Raw genomic sequence first — 8,666 nt, 5'->3', positions numbered from 1 at the left:
AGCCTTAACCATTTGAGGGGAAAATAACTATCGAAATGTCAAATTTTAACGAATAGTTAAACGAATTGGTGAAACGGTTCACAGCCTAAATAAGAAACATTATTTTAATTTTCAAAACCAAACAAGAAGACTTTTGACAACATTTTACAGCACCACAAAGCTTGCTTTGATTCTGCCATAAATAAAATAATAGCATAGGCAAGACATGTCAGAAGGGGGTGATTTAAATTTTATGGCATGCTAGCGTAAAAAGCTGGATAGAAGCAGACATTTTCAACAGCTTTGTCGACATACCTGCTTCCGGAACAAAATGGGAGAGATCGCAGCAGGTCAAGATAGCAAACCTGCGAAGACTCCTATGGAGGCCGGCTATATGAAGATGGATGTTCTCGACGAGCCTTTTACGGATTCGACGCAATACAGGAGTTTGTTGGGGGCGTTACTATACGTGGCCGTTACTGCACGTCCGGATGTAGCGGTGAGCGTATCCATCCTCGGGCGTAGGGTGAGTGCACCAACGGTCATGGATTGGAAAGCAGCAAGACGTACAGTGAAGTACCTCAAGGGAACGAAGGATATGCAGCTAGTGTTCGGACCAGGAGACGGTTGGAAGCTTTCCGGCTACTCCGACGCAGACTGGGCTGGTGATCAGGAGAGCAGACGATCAACAACAGGTTTTGTATTTCTTTTCGGCAGCGGTTCTATTGTCTGGGCGAGTCGCAAGCAAACCTGTGTCAGTCTTTCTTCAATGAAGGCTAAATATATAGCCCTCAACGATGCTTGCCAAGAACTAATTTGGCTGCGGCGATTGATGATCGATTTTGGAGAAGAGCCTGCTGGTCCGACAACTGTATACGACGATAATCAAGGCTGCCTCAGTTTTGTGCAGGCTGAGCGAACAACAAAACGTTCAAAGCACATAGACACACGGCGGCACTTCATTTAGGATCTATGTGAGCGGCGGACGCGTTAACCAAGCCACTAGGAGGGACGACGTTTCGGCAACTGCTGGGACAGTTTGGACTAGTTAATAGTCAACGTCATCAGTGAGGAGGAGTGTTGAGTGCTGCACTGATGCACCTTAGCCATGGCATCGCCCATCTATCTTATTTACAGCGGGGCGTATGCCAACATTGACAAATAAAAGAGTGAGCAGCAACAGCTGCGAGTGAATTGATTTCCTTTTCCGTTTTTCATTGTAACCCGAACTTTGCTATCGAATGCACGTTTATAAGAGTAGCTCGTGTGTTAAGTCTTTTTCTTTTGTCCGAGTGTTCTCGATTCCGGTTCTCGATTCCGGTTCCCGAGTCCGCTTTTGGTGTTTGTGGTCGTTTCGTTCGCTGCGCTTGTTTTGCCCACACTTCCACAGTTATTAACTGAGAGCTCACTATGCCAATGGCCATTTTTGCATGCGTATATCGTGTTTCCAACCCGAAAAGATCCTCGACTGGTGGGATTCGAACCCACGACCCTTAGCTTGGTCTTGCTGAATAGCTGCGCGTTTACCGCTACAGCTATCTGTCAAGTGTCCATTATGCCAAACGTCCTTATGCGCAACGGCTTTATGCGAAACGGCTTTATTCGACATGTCCCACTCCCATTCCACTGCTGCGGACTAAGCCAAGACTGAGAGACGTCCTACAACCAGATTTACTATACCAATTCCAGCGATTCTTCACTAGAGTAGACTAGTTCCGTTGCAGGGAATTAAACCGAGCAGTGACGGATGGCGACGAATAACCGGCTTCGGATGGTCGAGGCATCAGTGTAGCTATGCTCAACCCCCAGTCGCTGGACCGACTTCGGCACTCAACCAATTCACAGATAGGGAGACAACCGATTGCGAAGCAGCAGATTAGGCAAGTAGTGGAAAGCAAACTGAGAAAGGCTGAGAATTTTGCAGCAACCCCAGAAAGTACAGCAAACCTACGCTTTCCCATAAAGTAATGCCTGTGGGAAGGAATTGACGAACAGAGCAGAGAATAATACAGAGAATCGATTACTGCGTGGAGAAATTGTGATTCGGTGAAAATTAACTCGCGACGACGTGACTTTGGTTTAAGGCGAAGTAGGCCGTCATTGAAATTTGTACGCGTCGTTGATGATTGCTGCTAATTCATCTCAGGATTTTGAATCAAAGAAAATCAGTTGGTTTTGCACTGACACAGTTGAAAAAGTATCAGCACACTTTATGCATGTAAGCGCGTAAAGTGATACTTTTTCAAGTCAATATAAACTATCAAGACTGAGTTTTATCACTTTAAAATGCAAGCTGAAAAGTCATCATTGTTGCCAAAACGAATGACGGGCTACTCAGCCTTAAAACGTGTTCACTTTAATGATCGATTGTGTAACCGATGGTTCCAAATTTAGACTTGTGGCTCCACCACAAATTTGCATTCCCAATTCCTTTTCCCGGATTTTCCATAAATACGCCCTTTGGAACAAAATCTTTTGTCGACATTGGGGCACTCATTTACTGGCTTTGTGAGTGAGTGAGCATGTCTCGCTCTCCAGTTGCTGTCAATGGTGAGTGGTTCTCTGATAGATCGTTGTACGCCTGACCTAACCTCGAAACTCCATATAAAAAAATGTCAACAATTCCAGCAGTGAGTGTCAAAGAGCAGGACAGTCAATTGAGCGTGATGAAAGAGGGACAGAGAAGGAGAATTTTTCGTGACGTTACCATGCACTCTTCTATTGAGTAGTTTGAGATTGGGGGGGCAAAACATTACCTCGCCTTTTTTGTATTCGTAGATAGAGGGAGCGTACCACTATGACGTAATAGGGTGTGATACAAAAGATTGCACAAATGGTCAACATGCAAGATATGTTGAGCATTTGGACCGATTCATATAAAAACCCCAAGTTTTGAAGCAAAGATCCTCTTTTTGCTGTGAATACTGGAACGTAATAGTAGTGCGCGCGTGTGTAGCATTTAATAGAATTGAGGTTAGCGTTGATAATGCCTCATTTTAGTGGAATTATTGTTAATTAGTGTTTTCTCTCTTCTTTTAGTAGTGGTTGGTAAGGTTAGACATGCAACATTGAAGTTAAAAAGAACAGTCAGTAGTACAAAAAGTGTGTTAGTAGTACAAAAAACACTTGGTTAGTATTTAAAATGTTAACAATATGCTAAAACTAATGTGTGTTAAAATCTTATAGTTGCTAAGTCTAAATCATGCGTCGAAACAATCGTGTGAGAAATAATTCGTAAAAACCTACAAGAAAAGGTAATGATCATTGTAAATTGTATATATGTGAATTATTAGAGGTTAAATTGGAGTGCTAATGCTTGGTGGTTAGGTCCACACATTGGGCCTTTTCTTTTTATCTGTGGCCTTTTTGGCAGAACCACGACAGTTAGTGCGGAGTGCGCGTCCATCTTGAAGTCCAGTCCAGCAGAAAGTAGAAGGGTGTGAACCGTTACTATTTTACACGGTTAGCGTCCCAAAACCGCCATCTTGCCCTACCTTCAGGATTCATCAAGGCCAATGAGTCCAACTTCGATAAGCCAACCACATTCTGCACAAGCCCGAGGATGAGCGGACTGATCACCCGCTCGTCGATACCCGTCAAGCCGTTCAACCACCAACACACCAGCAGTTCTACAACAGCCCATCAGAACACATCCAAAACCGCAAGTAAAACCACCCAAAATGTGACGTCACAATAAATAATTGTAATAATGAGATTGCATTTAGTGTACTTTATAGAAGAGTGAGTCCCTGGTTAATAGTTTGTCCACTACTTCTTTGTTTGTTCGTCCACCGGGTTCACAAAGGAACCATCAAGCCTCGACGTCTCAGTATCTCCACATTAGGTGGAAAATTGTCTTTAAAACTTATTTGTATTGCAGAGCAATCAAATAAAACGTCTAGCTTGACTGATTACTAGCAGTGGAATGAAAATTTTATTCTACCTTAGCAACTAATAACAAACACATAGCGACGCGTATTACTGTGCTACTACGATCGCAACACTCCTCCCTAATCCACGACGCCTGTTAACTTCCGGAACTTCTGCTGCTTCTGTACGGTCATCGGTTTGGTGAATCCGTCAGCTGGCTGTTCCGTTGTAGAAATGTAATTGAGCTTCACGATGCCTTGATGTAGACTGTCATGAACGAAGTGATACCGTATGCTGACGTGCTTTGTCCTTGGGTTGTACGCTCCATTGTTGGCAATGCTGATCGCCGATTGATTATCGCATCGCACGGAAATCGGTCTTGCTTCGAAAAACAGCGACTGAAGGTTTCTCCACCACATAGCTTCCTGAATAGTGCGCGACATGGCCATATACTCCGCTTCACACGATGAGAGAGCAACGGTGGGTTGCTTCTTGACGTTCCACGAGATAGCACCGCCTTGCATCAGGAACACGTAGCCGGTCATGGATTTCCGATCATCCACATCTCCTCCCCAATCGGCATCGCTGTATCCAACAATTTCCGCTGGAGCGCTTGCCGAATACTCCAGTTTCTTCGTGGTAGTACCTTTCAGGTACCGGATTATCCTCTTCACCGCTTCCCAGTGAGGACGGCCAGGGTTGGCACTGTACTGGCTCACAACGTTGACGGCGAAAGCGATATCCGGCCGAGTAACTTGAGCTGCAAAAGACAAGCACCCTACCGCTTCCTTAAACGGAACTAACTTCATTTCTTCAATTTCAGATTTCGTCTTCGGCGCCATCGATTTATCTAACTTGACGCTCGGATCCGCCGGTGTTGCAACCGGGTGGGCTTCAGCCACACCAAAACGATCGATGATGTCTTCGATGTAGGCTTGCTGGTCCAACCATAGCTTCCCATCTTCACGCTTCCTAGTGATCCGGATGCCGAGACAATGCTGTGCTTCTCCTATGTCCTTCATTTGGAACCGTTTCTGCAGATGAGCCTTCAACTTCTTCTTCAGAATCCGGTCGTTTGTGAATATTAGGAGATCGTCGACGTAGATGGTCACAAACATCATTTTGTTCCCACGCATCGACCAGTATAGACAAGGATCTACGCTCGATCGCTTCAATCCAAATTCCTGCAACACCGCATCCAACTGCGCGTTCCACACGCGACTGGACTGCTTAAGGCCGTAGAGGGCCTTCTTCAATTTGCAGACTTTTCCGTTCGACGCAACGAACCCTTCCGGCTGCAGCATGTAGATGTCTTCATCTTTCAGCTCGCCTTGCAAAAACGCTGTTACAGCGTCCATTTGATCGATATCCAAATTGTAACGCACCGCCAGAGCCATCAAATATCGGACGGTCGCGTACCGCACGACCGGTGAGTACACTTCGTTGTAATCCAGACCGGGTCGTTGAGAACAGCCCTTAACCACGAGGCGGGCCTTGTACCTCTGGATACTTCCGTCTGGACCTCTCTTCGTTCTGAATACCCATTTGTTCCGAATCGCTTTTCTTCCTTCTGGCAAATCCGCTAGCACCCATGTGCTGTTCTCGGCGAGGGAGGCGATTTCCTCTTGCATCGCCGCCATCCAAAGTTCTCGATCGGGTCGCCGCAAAACTTCGTCGTAACTCGTCGGATCATCATCGCGCATCGAATTGCTTGATAACTGAGAGGAATGGACATCGCCAGAAAATGAACTATAACTTATAAAATCATCGTACTTGCCTGGGTAGCGGCGCTCCCGACCGCTGCGCCTAAACACTTGCTTATCAGCTGGTCTAATTAGTTGCGGTGGGAGCGCAATGTCGGCACAGGCATCCTCGAACTCTTCTTTATCACTGTCGTCTGCGATAGCTTCTCCCAGTGTTCCGCTATGGCCAGGATTACCAATCGGTTGATCGATAACACCGGCAGGCTGGGCTGCCTCCGACACAACGGTCGGTCGATCGATTTCAGGAAGTGCTGCAGCACCGGGATGTTCGATATACTCGTTCCAAAGCTCCATGAACTCAACCTTTTCCGTTCGTTTTTCTGGTACATGGAGGGCTCCACCTTCTTGCAGTACCACGACATCTCGGCTGACGTTGAAACGGTCATTCACCGGATCATACACTCGATAACCCTTCGTATCTTCATAGTAGCCGACAAAAATACCCTTTTCGGATTTGGGGTCAAACTTCTTCCTTTTCGCCTTTGGTACTAGCGTCATCACGCTTGAACCAAAAATCTTGAGATGCCCCAGATTCGGCTTCTTGCCGGTCCATGCTTCTTCCGGCGTTTTGTCTTCCAGTGTTCGTGCAGGACATCGGTTCACCACATGCGCTGCGGTCGAAATAGCCTCTGCCCAAAACTCTTTACCTAGTTTTGCATCGTTGAGCATGCACCGCGCTTTTTCAACCAGCGTGCGGTTCATTCGCTCTGCTGCCCCGTTCTGCTCAGGCGTATAAGGACACGTTGTTTGATGCTTTATACCGTCTTGCTCCAACACCTTTCGGAAATCTGCATTCACGTACTCTTTTCCATTGTCTGTACGCAGGATTTTCAGCTTCTTACTCGTTTGCCTCTCCGCTTTTGCCTTGAACGACTTGAACGCTTCAAGGGCTTGACTCTTGTTCTTCAAGAAATACACCGTTACACGCTTGCTCGCATCGTCCAAAAACGTCATAAAATAGCGACTTCCACCTAGCGACGAAACCTCCACTGGTCCGCAGAGGTCGGAATGTACCAATTCCAACAGTTCTTCTGATCTGGACGCACTACTTGTGAACGGGTGCCTTGCTTGTTTGCCTTCGAGACAGGCAACACAACCAGCCAACGATCCATCTTGAAAATCGACTCCGTTTGCGATCCGCTTCAGCTTCTTCAGACCACCTTCGTGTAGATGACCAAGACGTCGATGCCAGAGCTCAATTCCGCCCGCCAAGAACGATTTCTCCGGACGGTTGACTCTGTACAAACCTCCTTCCTCGACTCCGCTGACGACCAGATCACAATTATGGTCCAGAACCTCACATTTATCTTTGGTGAAAATAACGGTTTTCCCTTTCTTACAGATAGCACTCACCGACAGCAAATTTGTGGCGAGATCCGGGATCTTCAGAACTCCGCTGACATCGATTCGACCATTGCTGCTATTCATTGCGACGGAACCCTTGGCAACGGCTTGCATGCTGGTATTGTTCGCCGTCCCAACGTTGTGACACACCTTCGCTTCATTGGTGAATTCTTGATCCGACCGTGCCATGTGACAAGTGGCACCCGAATCGAAATACCATTCACCAGCGTTCACGTCTCCCATGGCAAAAATGGAACAAAGACCGTTATGCTTGCTCATTTTCGACTGCTGTTGCTTCTCCGGGCACTTGGCAGCAAAATGACCAGGCTTCCTACAGTTGAAACAGGTTTTCTCGTCGCTCTTCGATTTTGCCGGCGTGGCCTTGCCTCTTCTGGAACCCTGCTTGCTATATAGAGCTCCTTCACTGCTGCAGCTGGTCGGCCCTCGCTCGATCTTGACATCTTGCAAAATCTTCGACTTGACTGCATCCGCCGTCAGCGCGATACCAGACGCCTCGAGGCCCATTATCATAGGCTCGTAATGCTCCGGTAATCCCATTAGTAACATGGCAGCCAACCAGGAATCGTCCACTTTGAAACCTACCGAGGCCAACTTGTGACAGGTACTCATCAGCTCATCCACGTAGGCTTCGACACTTGGACTGTTGACGAGACGTATCGAAGTAAACTTCCTTAGCAACCCAATTTTTCGATTCAGGCCGCTGTCTTGAAACGCAGATTCGAGCTTCCTCCAGGCCGCTCGCGCATCGGTCGCATCCAGAACCAAACTGTAATTATAGTTCTCCAGGCTCAAACAGATGGTTGCCAACGCCCTCTGCTTCTGATCCTCCGGCACTAACGCTTGAGCTTCGGCCGTTTCGGCACTCACGGCTTCCCAGCATCCTTCTCGGATGAGAATCATCCGCATCGTAAACGCCCACGTCGTGTAGTTCTCCCTACCGCGCAGCCTCTCGATGGCCGGTAACGCCACGGAACCTCCACCAACTCGAACGCTTCTTGCTTCGGCTACGGTCCTTCCGTTTTCTCCTCTTCCGTTATTGAGGTGATTCAGCGACATTTTGAATCCAAATTAAACTGCTTGAGGTTTCTTGAATTTAAATATCTTCCAGACTTCTTCCGGTTATGGTCCTCTTGCTGGGCCGATAACCTATTGCAGAGCAATCAAATAAAACGTCTAGCTTGACTGATTACTAGCAGTGGAATGAAAATTTTATTCTACCTTAGCAACTAATAACAAACACATAGCGACGCGTATTACTGTGCTACTACGATCGCAAAAATTTGGTATCATTTTTGTTTCATTTCCGTATTCAGCTGTATGTGTGTGTGTTCCCACTATCAAATTAAATAACCGTTCTCCTACACATATCAGTAACTCCAACCATAAGCAGTGCAGCCAGTACAGTGAAATCAAGTTCTAGTCACGTTTAACGACCCTGAAGATCCCAAAACCCTCATCCCTGAGCGAGCAGGTTATAATTGAGAGGTAACAACGGAAATAACAATAAAAGGGCACACTTTATTTTTATTGGAAATTGTCTTTCAATAAGTGGAAACAAGTATACGAGAAATACTGTAGAAACACAAATTAACTTTATTAACGAAATAACACGAGAAAGAATTCTGAACGATGTTATCATCTCAAAGGCTAAAGAGTCTAAATTATAAAGAGACGAAATCTGATCATATT

The 8,666-nt window shown here is 46.4% G+C and overlaps 1 long non-coding RNA gene across 1 annotated transcript; it reads left to right on the top strand.

Annotated features, from left to right (window-relative positions):
- The first annotated feature begins 2,867 nt into the window (after positions 1-2,867).
- On the top strand, positions 2,868-3,694 carry LOC110674381. Its single transcript, XR_002498810.1, has 3 exons — positions 2,868-3,108; positions 3,166-3,233; positions 3,307-3,694. It is a non-coding gene; the product is annotated as an uncharacterized LOC110674381 (long non-coding RNA).
- Positions 3,695-8,666: the final 4,972 nt, after the last annotated feature.

The sequence above is a fragment of the Aedes aegypti genome, chromosome 1 (genome assembly GCF_002204515.2).
Source record: "Aedes aegypti strain LVP_AGWG chromosome 1, AaegL5.0 Primary Assembly, whole genome shotgun sequence".
NCBI classification, from domain to species: Eukaryota; Metazoa; Arthropoda; class Insecta; order Diptera; family Culicidae; genus Aedes; species Aedes aegypti.
The sequence above is the reverse complement of the archived record's forward strand: the minus strand, read 5'-3'. Positions and strand labels throughout refer to the sequence as shown.